The following is a 13,426-nucleotide window of genomic DNA, read 5'->3' on the forward strand; positions in this document are numbered from 1 at the left end:
GACCATTTGGAAACAGAATGTGGAAAGCTGCTCCAACTGCACCCAGGAAGTCAACTGAGCAAACTTGCAGCGATATAGATTCACTGCTTCAAGAGCAGTCACGACACAGATAACCCCATACTCCTGTTTGATTTTTCACAAACTGTACAAATCCTAGAAACTTATCCTCCTACTCTGCCACCTGTACTGGTGTTTAAAGTTTATTTATTAGTGTCACAAGTAGGCTTACATTAACACTGCGATGAAGTTACTGTGACAATCCCCTAGTCGCCACACTCCGGTGCCTGTTTGGGTACACTGAGGGAGAATTTAGCACGGCCAAAGCACCCTAACCAGCATCTCTATCCGACTGTGGGAGAAAACCCACGCAGACATGGGGAGAACGTGCAGACTCTGCACAGACAGTGACCCGAGGCTGGAATCAAACCCGGGTCCCTGGGGCTGGGTGCTAACTACTGTGCACCGTGCTGCCCCAATGGAAGAATAGGAGAGTCATCATACCCAACCTCACATGGTCGGGATACCATTAATATTCGTACCCCAAAAAATCTTTTATCTCAATTAGAAATTTTCAACTGAGCCCCAGGAACATTTTTTAGGGCTGGGCTGGGGAAAGTTCGACATTTTTCACTGTCCCTTTTGTGAGGGTCTGGTTTCCTAGCATGACCCCCTGAATGGCCTCCCTCTAATTTCAGGGTTATGCCCCTTTGTCCTGGCCCCTGCCACCAGAGGAAGCAGTTTTTCTCTATCTTCTCTATCTAAACCTTTCATCTTTTTAATTCCTTCATTTGCAATACTTAAGGAACGCAAGTCTAATCTGTGCAATCTATCCTCAGAATGTAACCCTTTCAGTCCCTATTCAAAGCGGTCAGACTGTCTGGACTGAAGTCAGCAACAATGCAGGGCCGTTACACAAGGCTCCACATGTATACACACCGGGGTCGTGTGTCTGACTAACATACGCAGCAGTTTCCAGAGAAGGCTATATCTTCCAAACAGCAAAACCTCAGAAAGGTCACTGGCAGCTTCCAAAAACAGCCACCCAGACATCAGAACTTCCAACTCCAGAGAGGGGGAAGAACGCTGCTCTCTCTCTCTCTCTCAGCTTCAAGCAGCTTCTGAAAAACCAAAATTAAAACTGAGATGCTCTGTGAAAAATAGCTGTCCCCAGTCATACGACCTGACCAGTCAATTATCCCAAATCCAGCTCCACTCTGTCATCCCAGGGGACACATTAAAACCACAGAACACTGCATTAGTTCAGATTAAAACAACAATGATACTGCTTCACTAACAATGAAGGACACCGGCTACAGACAACACGGTGCCGACAAAATCCCAATGATTGTAAAACGTCCTGCAGAGAAACATGATTAAAATACGTTTCTTGCCTTTATAGGATGGGGTATAGAGTATAAAAGCTGGAGTCTGATGATGCAGCTGTATAGAACGCTGGTTAGGCCACATTTGGAGGACTGCGTCCAGTTCAGGTCGCCGCACTACCAGAAGGATGTGGAGGCATTGGAGAGAGTGCAGAGAAGGTTTACCAGGATGTTGCCTGGTATGGAGGGTCTTAGCTATGAGGAGAGATTGGGTAGACTGGGGTTGTTCTCCTTGGAAAGACGGAGAATGAGGGGAGATCTAATAGAGGTATTCAAGATTATGAAGGGTATTGATAGGGTGAACAGTGGGAAGCTTTTTCCCAGGTCGGAGGTGACGATCACGAGGGGTCACGGGCTCAAGCTGAGAGGGGCGAAGTATAACTCAGACATCAGAGGGACGTTTTTTACACAGAGGGTGGTGGGGGCCTGGAATGCGCTGCCAAGTAGGGTGGTGGAGGCAGGCACGCTGACATCGTTTAAGACTTACCTGGATAGACACATGAGCAGCCTGGGAATGGAGGGATACAAACGATTGGTCTAGTTGGACCAAGGAGCGGCACAGGCTTGGAGGGCCGAAGGGCCTGTTTCCTGTGCTGTACTGTTCTTTGTTCTTTGTTCTTTGTTCTTAAAGGCACAGTGTCGTAACACTGGATGTTGGCAGCTAATGTTGACTTTACACCCAATGGTGGGGGCGATGGGGACGGGGGGTGGGGGAGGTGTTTAAGCAAAAGCAAATCATATGGCAGGAGTAAAAGATACAAGCCAGAACTTGGGAGGGTACCTGATGCCCAGGTACCCATTTTGGGTGAGAGAGAGTTGGCCATATATCAGTAGGGGCACTCTCACCTTTGAGTCAAAAGGTTGTGGGTCCAAGTCCCACTCTGGAGACCTGAGTATCAAATTGGCTGACTCCAGGGCCGTGCTAAGGGAGTGCTGCACTGTCAGAGGCGCCACCTTTTGGCTGGGATGTTAACATGACACCTTGTGCTGCTTCTCAGTTGAGAGTGACTGTCACTGATCTGCAGAGGAGCAGGGAGGCTCTCCCAGTGCCGAAACCAAAATTGCTCAAACCGGACTTACCGCGCGGCTGTGCGTGGGATCTTGCTGTGCGCGGTTTGGTTGCGGCATTTCCTACATTAGCGGAGCGGCCGGACTTCAAAAGGTGGTCGTCCCTTCTGGTTACGAGAGGTGCTAGACAAACGCAAATCCTCTGTTTCACGCTGGTCGGGCTGCCCAGGCAGACTGGAAGAGTCAATCAGACCCTAGATCCCCTCTGCATGCTTGGCTCAGTTGCAACAGAACCAGGCCCCGCTCGTTCACTCAGCTGTGGATGGCCAATCACCTCCCACACAAACACATTGCCAACTGGCACTGCTTGAATGATCCGATCCCCCCCCCCAACTCTTCACACACAGGAAAGACCATTCCGACTCTGCCAAATATCAGGACACGCAGACTCCGGTCTGGTTGTTACTGATCCATCTCACCTACCCCGGCCTGTCCTTATGGGTGGACATCTGGCCAGCAGCTGCCTTCAACAGGCACAGAACTTGCTCAGTTAGGGGCCAGGTCAGAGGCAAGGCTCCCACACACAGTATCCCCTCGGAACCACCTACCAAACCCGGGGAAGAGGGTCCCAACTCGCCGAGGACCCAATGTTCACACCATGGGGCACAGATGGATAGGGTATATTGGAAGGAACTTTCCCCCTTAGTAGAGGGGTCAATAACCGGGGGGGCTTAGATTTAGGGAAAGGATTGGGAAGTTTGGAGGGAATTTGAAGAAAAGCTTTTTCATCCAGGGGGTGGGAAGTATCTGGAAGTCACTGCCGGAAAGGGTGGTAAACCCTTCAGCTCAGGATTTTATTGAATTCAAATTCTCATTTCAGCATCCATTGGGGTGGGATTTGAACCTGTAGCCCCTGAGCACTGCTCTCACTCAGAGGTGGGGACCCTCACAATAGTTAAGAAATCATTTGAGATGAGCATTTGGAAAGCCATACCACGCAAGGCTCCAGCCCCAGGTGCTGGAAAATGGGATTCGGATGTATAGGGTGCTTGAGTGCCGGCACAGACACGTTGGGCCGAAGGGCCACTTTCTGTGCTGTAAAACTCTGCCACACAGTTTACAGTGACATTCCTAACAACACATTGCATTGATGGGGTGGATAGTCAGAGGTTTTTTCCCAGGGTGGAAGTGTCAATTACAAGGGGGCGCAGGTTCAAGATGAGAGGGGGGAAAGTTTAAGGGAGATGTGCGGGGGACATTTATCACGCAGAGAGCGGTGGGTGCCTGGAACGCGCTGCCAGAGGAGGTGGTGGAAGCAGGTACATTAGCAACATTTAAGAGGCATCTGGATGGGTACATGGATAGGGAGGGAATAGAGGGATACGGACCGAGTAAGGGCAGAAGATTTTTTTTAGTTTAGTTAGGGCATCATGATCGGCACGGGCTTGGAGGGCCGAAGGGCCTGTTCCTGAGCTGCACTTCTGTCTTGATGTGGAGATGCCAGCTTTGGACTGGGGTGGTCACAGTAAAAAACAGGTTAAAGTCTAACGTGATTCTAAATGAACCTGTTGGACTTTAACCTGGTGTTGTGAGACTTCTTTCTGTACTTTTGTTCTTTATAAAACTGCAGCTTTAATTGTCAAAATAACGAACTGAAATACTTCAACAATCAACAGGAGCTCTGGTGTTCGGTTCCTGTAGCCTCTAATGAGTTAATACAAGTGCACTGCTGGACTAAATGACATTACTTGGAGCTGCAGTGCATAGCGGATACACTAGAGGACGCAGAACTGTCGGAAATATTCCTCCTGCAGCCCAAACTAATTTTAATATCAGCCTAAAACATTTGTTGCAAATAATGTTCCAGCGGACTGAGTGCTTTGTTCGAATCGCACATCTGGAATCTACCCCTCCTCCAGTGTGGTAATAAATTAAACACCTTCAGTTCAAACAAAAACCAAGTTCTTTTTCACCAGATGTACATAGCCTCCGACTCAATGCAAACCGGTTAGAGTCATTACCTGGAAGCTTCACATTTTTGTTTAATTGCTTTTTCTAGACATCGGGTTGGAAGAATAATGTCAAGGGCTTAACTTTAAATGCGCTTCGGGGGGCAATCGTGCGGGGATTAAGCTCCAGCAAAAGGGCACAATGCACTTCAATTGTCTATCCTATCGAGAATTTTGTACCATTAATACTTGCTCCCCAAAATTATTTAGGGTGGGAGGTAGGGTGTCACTTTAAGAGGGGGGGGTGACATCTTCCAGTGGCCCTCAAAGGGTTAACACGACTAACAAGGGGAACATTTATAATGGGTAAAAAAGTCCCCAAAACATCAGTGTTCTAAATGAGATCAAAAAGCAGATGGGTCATCACTTTATTTAAGTAAAACTGCACTGAATAAAATCAAATCAAAATCAGTTTGAGAGGAGAATTCTTTCTCATTTTAGCTTCAATCACACATCCCTCCCATTGATAAATCTTTTCCCCCACTAAGGAAAAAAACTAAAACATTGCCTGCAAACAGCTTGAGGTTAAAACAAATTCCCAACTTTTCGAACTCTCAGTGAAGTTTGGGAACTGCACCCACAGACAGAATAAAGTTTGTTATACATGCCTTAACAGTCTGTCCTGTCCTTTCCCTGGAAAAAGGTTCCTCGGATCTTCAAACAATGAATGTTCCTTCAGCGGTTCCCCCCTGGCATGATCCACCAGCGGCGAGGATGGGGAATGGGAATTTGTACGGATTTTGGGGCTATTTTTTCGCAAGAGAGGAAGACTGCATCTAGCTGGAGACTTGGGCGTCTCTAGACTGGGAGGATCTTAGAAAGTATAACTCTGCCCAACTTCAGAGGAACTCAGTGCTCCCGGAGCAGTTTTCCAAGTTCCATTCCCCGTCCTCCTCTCAAGCACCCCCTTTCAGGGGGTCCCAATCTCTCCTCCTGACCCGCAACTCCTGTCTTCACACATCAGGGGGCGCTCTCTCTCCAGACTTCTCTCCAGACCTTCAGAGCCTGTATCCTGTACCAAGCTGGGAATCCAGCTTTCTATAGAATTAGCTCTGAAGAGCTCTCTGAGCATTGTCAATTCTTTTCCTTTCTCTCTCCCAAAGAGATACGATGAGATCTGTTTCTGGAAGATGTCTTCTGCAGTCTCTCAAAAGTGATACGGTGTCCTATCTTTGCTTAATGGCAAGAGTGTACAAGCAGTAGAAATAAGATTTGTTTGGCCAGTATATTAGTTAGACCTTGAATAGGAATCATAGTTCAAAGTTTACTTTATTCGTGTCACAAGTAGGCTTACATTAACACTGCAATGAAGTTACTGCGAAAATCCCCCAGTTCCCACACTCCGGCACCTGTTCGGGTACACTGAAGGAGAATTTTAGCATGGCCAATGCACCCGAGCCAGCACATCTTTTGGACTGTGGGAGGAAACCGGAGCACCCGGAGGAAACCCACACAGACACGGGGAGAATGTGCAGACTCCGCACAGACAGTGATCCAAGCCGGGAATCGAACCCCGGTTCCTGGCGCTGTGAGGCAGCAGTGTTAACCACTGTGCCACCATGTTGCCCCAGAGTCCTACAGTGCAGAAGGAGGCTATTCATCCCATTGAGTCTGATTTGATTTGATTTATTATATTGTCACGTGTATTGGGATACAGTGAAAAGTATTGTTTGTTGTGCATTATATACACAAAGCATACCATTCATAGAGTCCATAGGGGAGAAGGAAAGGAGAGAGTGCAGAATGTGGTGTGACAGTCATAGCTAGGGTATAGAGAAAGCGCAGAGCATTATACCCAGGTCTACAACCCCTATCCCCGTAAACCCACATATTTACCCCACTAATTCCCCTAACCTACACACCTTTGGACACTAAGGGGCAATTTAGCATGGCCAATCCACCTAACCTGCACATCTTTGTTCTGTGGGAGGAAACCAGAGCTCCGGAGGAAACCCACGCAGACTCACGGAGAACGTGCAAACTCCACACAGACAGTGACCCGAGGCCGGAAGTGAACCCGGGTCCCTGGTGCTGTGAGGCAGGAGTTCTAACCGTTGTGCCACCGACCCAATGGTTAGATTTTATTTAAATTAAGAATTGAATTAAATTGAGTCAGTCTTAGTATCATCACACTGTACAGCACAGAAGGAGGCCATTCAGCCTATCAATATTTGAAAACCATTCCTATCCCATTCCCCTGCATACATCTCAATATTCTTTGTTTCAAACATTCTATCCAGCTCCCCTTTAAAAGTTGTTCCTCCAGGCTCTGTATTCCCAGGTCAAAATAATTTACCGTGTGAAAAAATACTCCTCACTATCTTATTTATTCTCTCAGGGGATGCAGGTGTCACTGGTAAAGCCTTGTTGCCCATCCCTAGTTGCCCTGGAATTGATTTGATTTATTATTGTCACATGTATTGGGATGCAGTGAAAAGTATTGTTTCTTGCTCGCTATACAGAGAAAGCATACCGTTCATCGAGAACACATCTTTGGAGGGTAGGAAGAAACCGGAGCACCCGGAGGAAACCCACGCAGACACGAGGAGATTGTGCAGACTCCACACAGTCACCTGAGGCTGGATTCGAACCCGGGTCCCTGGTGCTATGAGGCAGCAGTGCCAACCAGTGTACCACCATGCAGTAAGTGTGGGAGAGACTCCTGGTCAGCCATGCTTGATGTGGGTGTGGCTCTATTTCAGAGAGTATTTAAGAGTCAACCACATTGCTGTGGCTCTGGAGTCACATGTAGTCCAGACAGGGTAAGGACGGCAGATTTCCTTCCCTAAAGGGCACCAGTGAACCAGATGGGTTTTTCTGACAATCGACAATGGTTTCATGGTCATCAGTAGACTTTTAATCCCAGGTTCTTATTGAAATCAAATTTCACCATTTGCCATGATGGGATTCGCACCCAAGTCCCCACAGCATTACCTTGGGGTTCTGGATAACTAGCCCAGTGACAATACCACTACGCCACCGCTTCCCCTCATCTCGGCTGATCATTCAGTGCAGTATTGGGGAAGTGCCACACTGCAGATGCTGCTGTCTCCTCAATGAGATAGAACCATAGAACCATAGAAAATTACAGCTCAGAAACAGGCCTTTTGGTTCTATGGTTCTATCTCATTGAGGAGACAGCAGCATCTGCAGTGTGGCACTTCCCCAATACTGCACTGAATGATCAGCCGAGATGAGGGGAAGTGGTGGCGTAGTGGTATTGTCACCATTAAAAAACAAGGGTCATTTATCTCTGTTCATTGTGTGCAGTTGAGATGTTGTGTTTCCAACTGGGACAAGACTACACCCAGTTTTGACTGGGTGACCCATTCGGACATCCTGAGGTCACTATAAATGTACAACATCTCTCCTCTTGGTGAAAATTCACCGCATTGAGAAAACTTAACCTAAGGTGGTGATTAATGGTCATGTTCTTAAGTGGAGTGGCTGGCTCACAGTATTCAATTAAGTTAACCAGTCACAGCTATTATAGGGTGGAAATTGTCATTATAGTTTGGTGTGGAAGAATGTTCCCATAGGGACACAACAATCGCTCCTTTCTCTTAGCGTGTTTTAATCCCCCGAAGGGCTTGCACCTCAATATTGTCCTGGAACTGGCTGGGCATCCAAGCAGATTACTTTTTCCATTCTTTTGCAGGATGTGGGTGTCGCTGGCAAGGCCAGCATTTTTATTGCCCATCCCTAATTGCCCCTTGAGAATATCCTGGGATCCCTGCAGTGCACAAAGTGGCCCTACGGGTCTATCACATCTGCATCGACTCTCTGACAAAGTATCCAGGCCCTCTATCCCGCCCTATCCCGTAACCCCACACATTTAGCACAGCTCATGCACCCGAACCAGCACGTCTTTCGGACTGTGGAATCATGGAATCAACAGTGCAGAAGGGGGCCATTTGGCCCCTCGAGCCTGCGCTGACAACAATCCCACCCAGGTCCTCTCCCCGTAACCCCACATATTTGCCCTCCTAGTCCCCCTGACACTAAGGGCAATTAAGCATGGCCGATCCACCTAACCCTTTGGAGTGTGGGAGGAAGCCGGAGCATCCGGGGGAAACCCACGCAGACACAGGGAGAATGTGCAGATCCCGCACAGACCCAAGCCGGGAATCGAACCCGGGTCCCTGGCGCTGTGAGGCAGCAGCGCTAACCACTGTGTAACCGTGCCGCCCTGGGTGGCGATGTGCTGCCTTCTTAACCGCTACAGTCCATGTGGTGTAGGTGCACCCACAGTGCAGTTAGGGAGGATATTCCAGGATTTTCACCCAGCGACAGTGAAGGAACAGCCAATGTATTTCCAAGTCCGGATGACGAGTGACTTGGAGAGGATGCATCTGCTGCCCTTCTCTTTCCAGGTGGTAGAGGTCACGGGTTTGGAAGGTGACCTGTAGCTGCCAACGGACTCGCCAATGCCCTGCTCTCGGAGTATCATAGAATCATAGAATCCCTACAGTGCAGAAGGAGGCCATTCGCCCCATTGAGTCTGCACCAACCACAATCCCACCCAGACCCTGACCCCGTTACTCCACCTATTTACCCTAGCTAATCCCCCTGACACTGAAGGGCAATTTAGCATGGCCAATCAACCTAACCCGCACATCTTTGGAGTGTGGGAGAAAACCCACGCAGACATGGGGAGAATGTGCAAACTCCACAAGTGGCCCAAGGCTGGATCTCCCATTCCCGCTGAAGGCGACCCTGCCACCCAGTCTAGCGGGTTCCCCTGTGGCAGGATGGGAGAGCCACGAAAAATGCCATGGCCATCAGCGGGACTGGAAGATCAATGGCAAGCCGCCTCCACGACCGGGAAACACGGCCAAGGGGAAAGCCAGAAAAGTCTGCCCACTCTTTTTAAGGGGAGTGGCCCCCCCATCCTTCCACTTCCCCCCTGTCCGCCCCCCGCATGGTGTCCTGGTCAACATTTATCCCAACATCAGATGAAACAGATGCTCTGGTTGTTACCGTGTCATTGTTTGAGGGAACTTGTTGTGCACAAATTAACTGCTGCATTTGCTACATTGCAACAGTAACTACGCTGCAAACGCGTTATGCACGGTGCGGCACAGTGATTACTCACAGCGCCAGAGACCCAGGTTCGATTCCCGGCTTGGGTCACTGTCTGTGTGGAGTTTGCACATTCCCCCCGTGTCTGCGTGGGTTTCCTCCGGGTGCTCCGGTTTCCTCCCACACTCCAAAGACAGGCTGGTTAGGTGCATTGACCCGAACAGGCGCTGGACTGTGGCGACTAGGGGAATTTCACAGTAACTTCATTGCAGTGTTAATGTAAGCCTTACTTGTGACTAAGAAATAAACTTTGCTTTTAGGTCTGGCAGCATCTGGAGATAAGGAACAGAGTGAATATTTCTTGTCTGTGTGACTTCTTCAGAGTTCTAAGCAGAATGCAAAGTACTCTGGGCAGCTGTGAATCCTCAGTTTTTCCTTCCAGCTGCGGGGGAGGTAAGCGGTGACTTATTGAATGATAAATATTCGTAAGTAGTGAACGCTTGCCATAGACCAGATTCACGGATGATTGGTGCACTGCAGTTGAATAATCTATCAAAATAAATGTTCCCAAAGCGAAGCCAGATCCTTCTCTACAAGGAATCTTCAAGTGTTACAGAAGGAACTAAAGGAGCGGTCTTCACAAAGGGTCATGAATGGACCAGTATCGTGTCACTGTGAACCACACCATACCAGGCATCATCTCTGGACAGCACTGCGTTCTAAAGTATGCTCTGTTTCTCAAATAAATATCTTCAATAGATGTTTTTTGGCTGTTAGAATTATTGGATTCCATTGATCACCACAGATAATTTAAGGATGTTAATAAAATAGTTGTTTACAGACTATTGAACTTGGGAATGATTAATGATGCTTTATCACCTTTGAGATGACTTAGTTTTCCTGTATCTTTGCGGTAATGTAACTGGACAGTTAATAGTAGATCACTCTATCGCCGGGGTAATATGACTGGATGGTTAATGGTAGATCCTGCATCTTTGGGCTGATGTGACTTACAGTTACAGATGCACCAGAGAAAGCATTCTTTCTGGTTGTATCACAGCTTGGTCTGGCTCCTGCTCTGCCCAAGACCGCAAGGAACTACAAAGGGTCGTGAATGAAGCCCTGTCCATCACTCAAACCAACCTCCCATCCATTGACTCTGTCTACACTTCCCGCTGCCTCGGCAAAGCAGCCAGCATAATCAAGGACCCCACGCACCCCGGACATTCTCTCTTCCACCTTCCTCTCTTCCATTCTTCCACCTTCTGAGGACACGTACCAACCATCTCAAGAACAGTTTCTTCCCTGCTGCCATCAGACTTTTGAATGGACCTCGCATTCAGTTGATCTTTCTCTACATCCTAGTTATGACTGTGACACTACATTCTGCGCTCTCTCTTTTCCTTCTCAATGAACGGTATGCTTTGTCTGTACAGTGCGTAAGAAACAATACTTTTCACTGTATCCCAATAATGTGACAATAATAAATCAAATCAAAGGATAAGAGAGGTAGCGAGAGGCAAGGAGGTTTAGGGCGGGAGCTTAGGGCCTTGTCAGCTGAGGACTTGGCCACCAAAGGCGGGAGCTTAGGGCCTTGTCAGCTGAGGACTTGGCCACCAAAGGCGGGAGCTTAGGGCCTTGTCAGCTGAGGACTTGGCCACCAATGATGGAGTGTTGAGAATAAGGGATGCGCAAGAGGCCAGGATTGGAGGAGTGAAAAGATATCAGAGAACTGTTGGACTGGAGGAGGCGTGAGACTGTAGAAGGATTTGAACACAAGCATGCGATGGTGAGGAGCCAGGCGTTACCAGATCAGGAGCCAATGTTGGAGAAGGCAACTTAAAGAGAAATTCTTGAGAAATAGCAGCAGGGAGGAGGAGGAATAAGCCATTGGAGATGTCTTTGATAAACCTCCTTTCAAGGGAAAAACTTGTTTCATATTGAAAAGCTAAATCTCTTCTGTACATAAACCACTTTCATGAGACGATGAACATAAATAGAAACCATCTGGCTGCGGCGAGATGTTTCATTCAGTGAGTAACTAGCACCAATAGTTTCTGTCTCTGGTTAACAGTTGGCTCATGAGGGAGTTTTTCCATTTAAATTAGGTTGGGTTGAAAAAAAATCTTGAAACTCGTGCCAACTCGGGTCTTTCGGGAGAACAATCCTGTGGTTTGCGATTTTATTTGAATATTTTGGGTCATTGTGAATTGGAAGCTACGCGATGTTCTTTCTTGGGTTCAGGGGAATGGGTTATTCTCATTCACTCATTGCGGATTGTCTCACACAGTCCGACCCGGATGCTAGTGGGAACCAGGGTTACGACAGTAGAGTCCCTTTCTGACCCCGAACTGGAAAGCCCCAGTTCTTCCCAAATCTCTCTCGAAAGAAAGTCCCTACAATGCAGAAGACATTCGGTCCATTGAGTCTGTACCGACTCTCTGACCCAATAACTTATCCAGTCCCTCTTCCCTGCTCTATCCCTATAACCCCACACACTTATCATGGCTAATCCATCTAACCTACACATCTTTGGACACTAAGGGGCAATTTAGCATGGCCAATCCACCGAACCGGCACATCTTTGGACACTAAGAGGCAATTTAGCATGGCCAATCCACCTAACCTACACATCTTTGGACACTAAGGGGCAATTTAGCACGGCCAATCCATCTAACCTACACATCTTTGGACACTAAGGGGTAATTTAGCATGGCCAATCCACCTAACCTACACATCTTTGGACACTAAGGAGTAATTTAGCATGGCCAATCCACCTAACCTACACATCTTTGGACACTAAGGGGCAATTTAGCATGGCCAATCCACCGAACCCGCACATCTTTGGACTGTGGGAGGAAACCGGAGCACCTGGAGGAAACCCACGCAGACACGGGGAGAATGTGCAAACTCCATACAGGCAGTCACCCAAGCAAGGAATTGAACCCGGATCCCCGGCGCTGTTAGGCAGCTGTGCTAACCACTGTGCCACCGTGCCGCCCCCTCAATGAATCTCTCTCAAGGTGGAGGGTTCAGATTGGATTGTTCAGCAATTTTATCCCATGATAAGTTGATTGGCCCTGTCACGTATTCTGACCAGATTCACTTGGTTCGGCATGGTGGCACGATGGCACAGCGGTTAGCACTGCTGCCTCACAGCGCCAGGGACCCGGGTTCAATTCCGGTCTCGGGCGACTGTCTATGTGGAGTTTGCACATTCTCCCTGTGACTGCGTGGGTTTCCTCCGGGTGCTCCGGTTTCCTCCCACACTCCAAAGATGTGCAGGTTAGATGGATTGGCCATGCTAATTTGCCCCTTAGTGTCAGGGGAACTAGCAGGGTAAATATGTGTGGCTACAGGGATAGGGCCTGGATGGGATTGTGATCGGAGCAGGCTCGATGGGCCGAATGGCCTCCTTCTGCACTGTAGGAATTCTATGATTCTATGATACTAGTTCTTAAAAAATTCTTTCATGGGATGTGGGCGTCACTGATAAGACCGGTATCTGTTGCTCAAACTTAGTGCCCTCAATGGCCCCTTGGGCCATTTCTGAGGGCAGTTAAGACCAGCTTGCTGAAGGTTTGGAGTTGCATTTAGCCAGACTAGACAAGGATGACAGGTTTCCTTCCCCTCAAGTGTTAGTGATCTCAGTGGGTTTTTACAATAGTCGATGATACTTTCATGGACTAGCTTACAATTCCAGATTTTCTATCCTTAATTCTACTTATCTGGACCAATTTCAGCCTGATACTGGGATCCCAAAGACAAGAGGGAAAGTCCTGCCCCTTGTACCTCCCACAACAAACACTGACAAACTACATTTGTATGACGCCCTGAACTAGGAGGTTCTTAAGGAAAGTCAAGGAGACAAGTTGGAGCTGCGGTGAGAGAGCTGGTGAAGGGGTAACCAAAAAGCCACATTCAAATGGAATGGGATGTTCCACAGGCCAACAAGGCAGCGTCAAACAAAGTATAGCTGAGGGGTCAGCTTCCATATGTATGTTG

General features: G+C 48.2%; 1 protein-coding gene across 2 annotated transcripts in view; it reads right to left on the reverse strand.

The window, feature by feature from the left end:
- The window catches only part of col6a2 (collagen, type VI, alpha 2), a 98,237-nt gene extending 93,035 nt beyond the window's left edge, over positions 1-5,202 (reverse strand). For both annotated transcript variants that reach the window (XM_078228910.1, XM_078228911.1), the window contains exon 1: positions 5,008-5,202. The gene's annotated coding sequence lies outside the window, so the exon portion shown is untranslated. The remainder of the gene's footprint in view (positions 1-5,007) is intronic.
- Between the last annotated feature and the right edge of the window lie 8,224 nt (positions 5,203-13,426).

Source organism: Mustelus asterias, chromosome 14, assembly GCF_964213995.1.
Source record: "Mustelus asterias chromosome 14, sMusAst1.hap1.1, whole genome shotgun sequence".
Taxonomy (NCBI): Eukaryota; Metazoa; Chordata; class Chondrichthyes; order Carcharhiniformes; family Triakidae; genus Mustelus; species Mustelus asterias.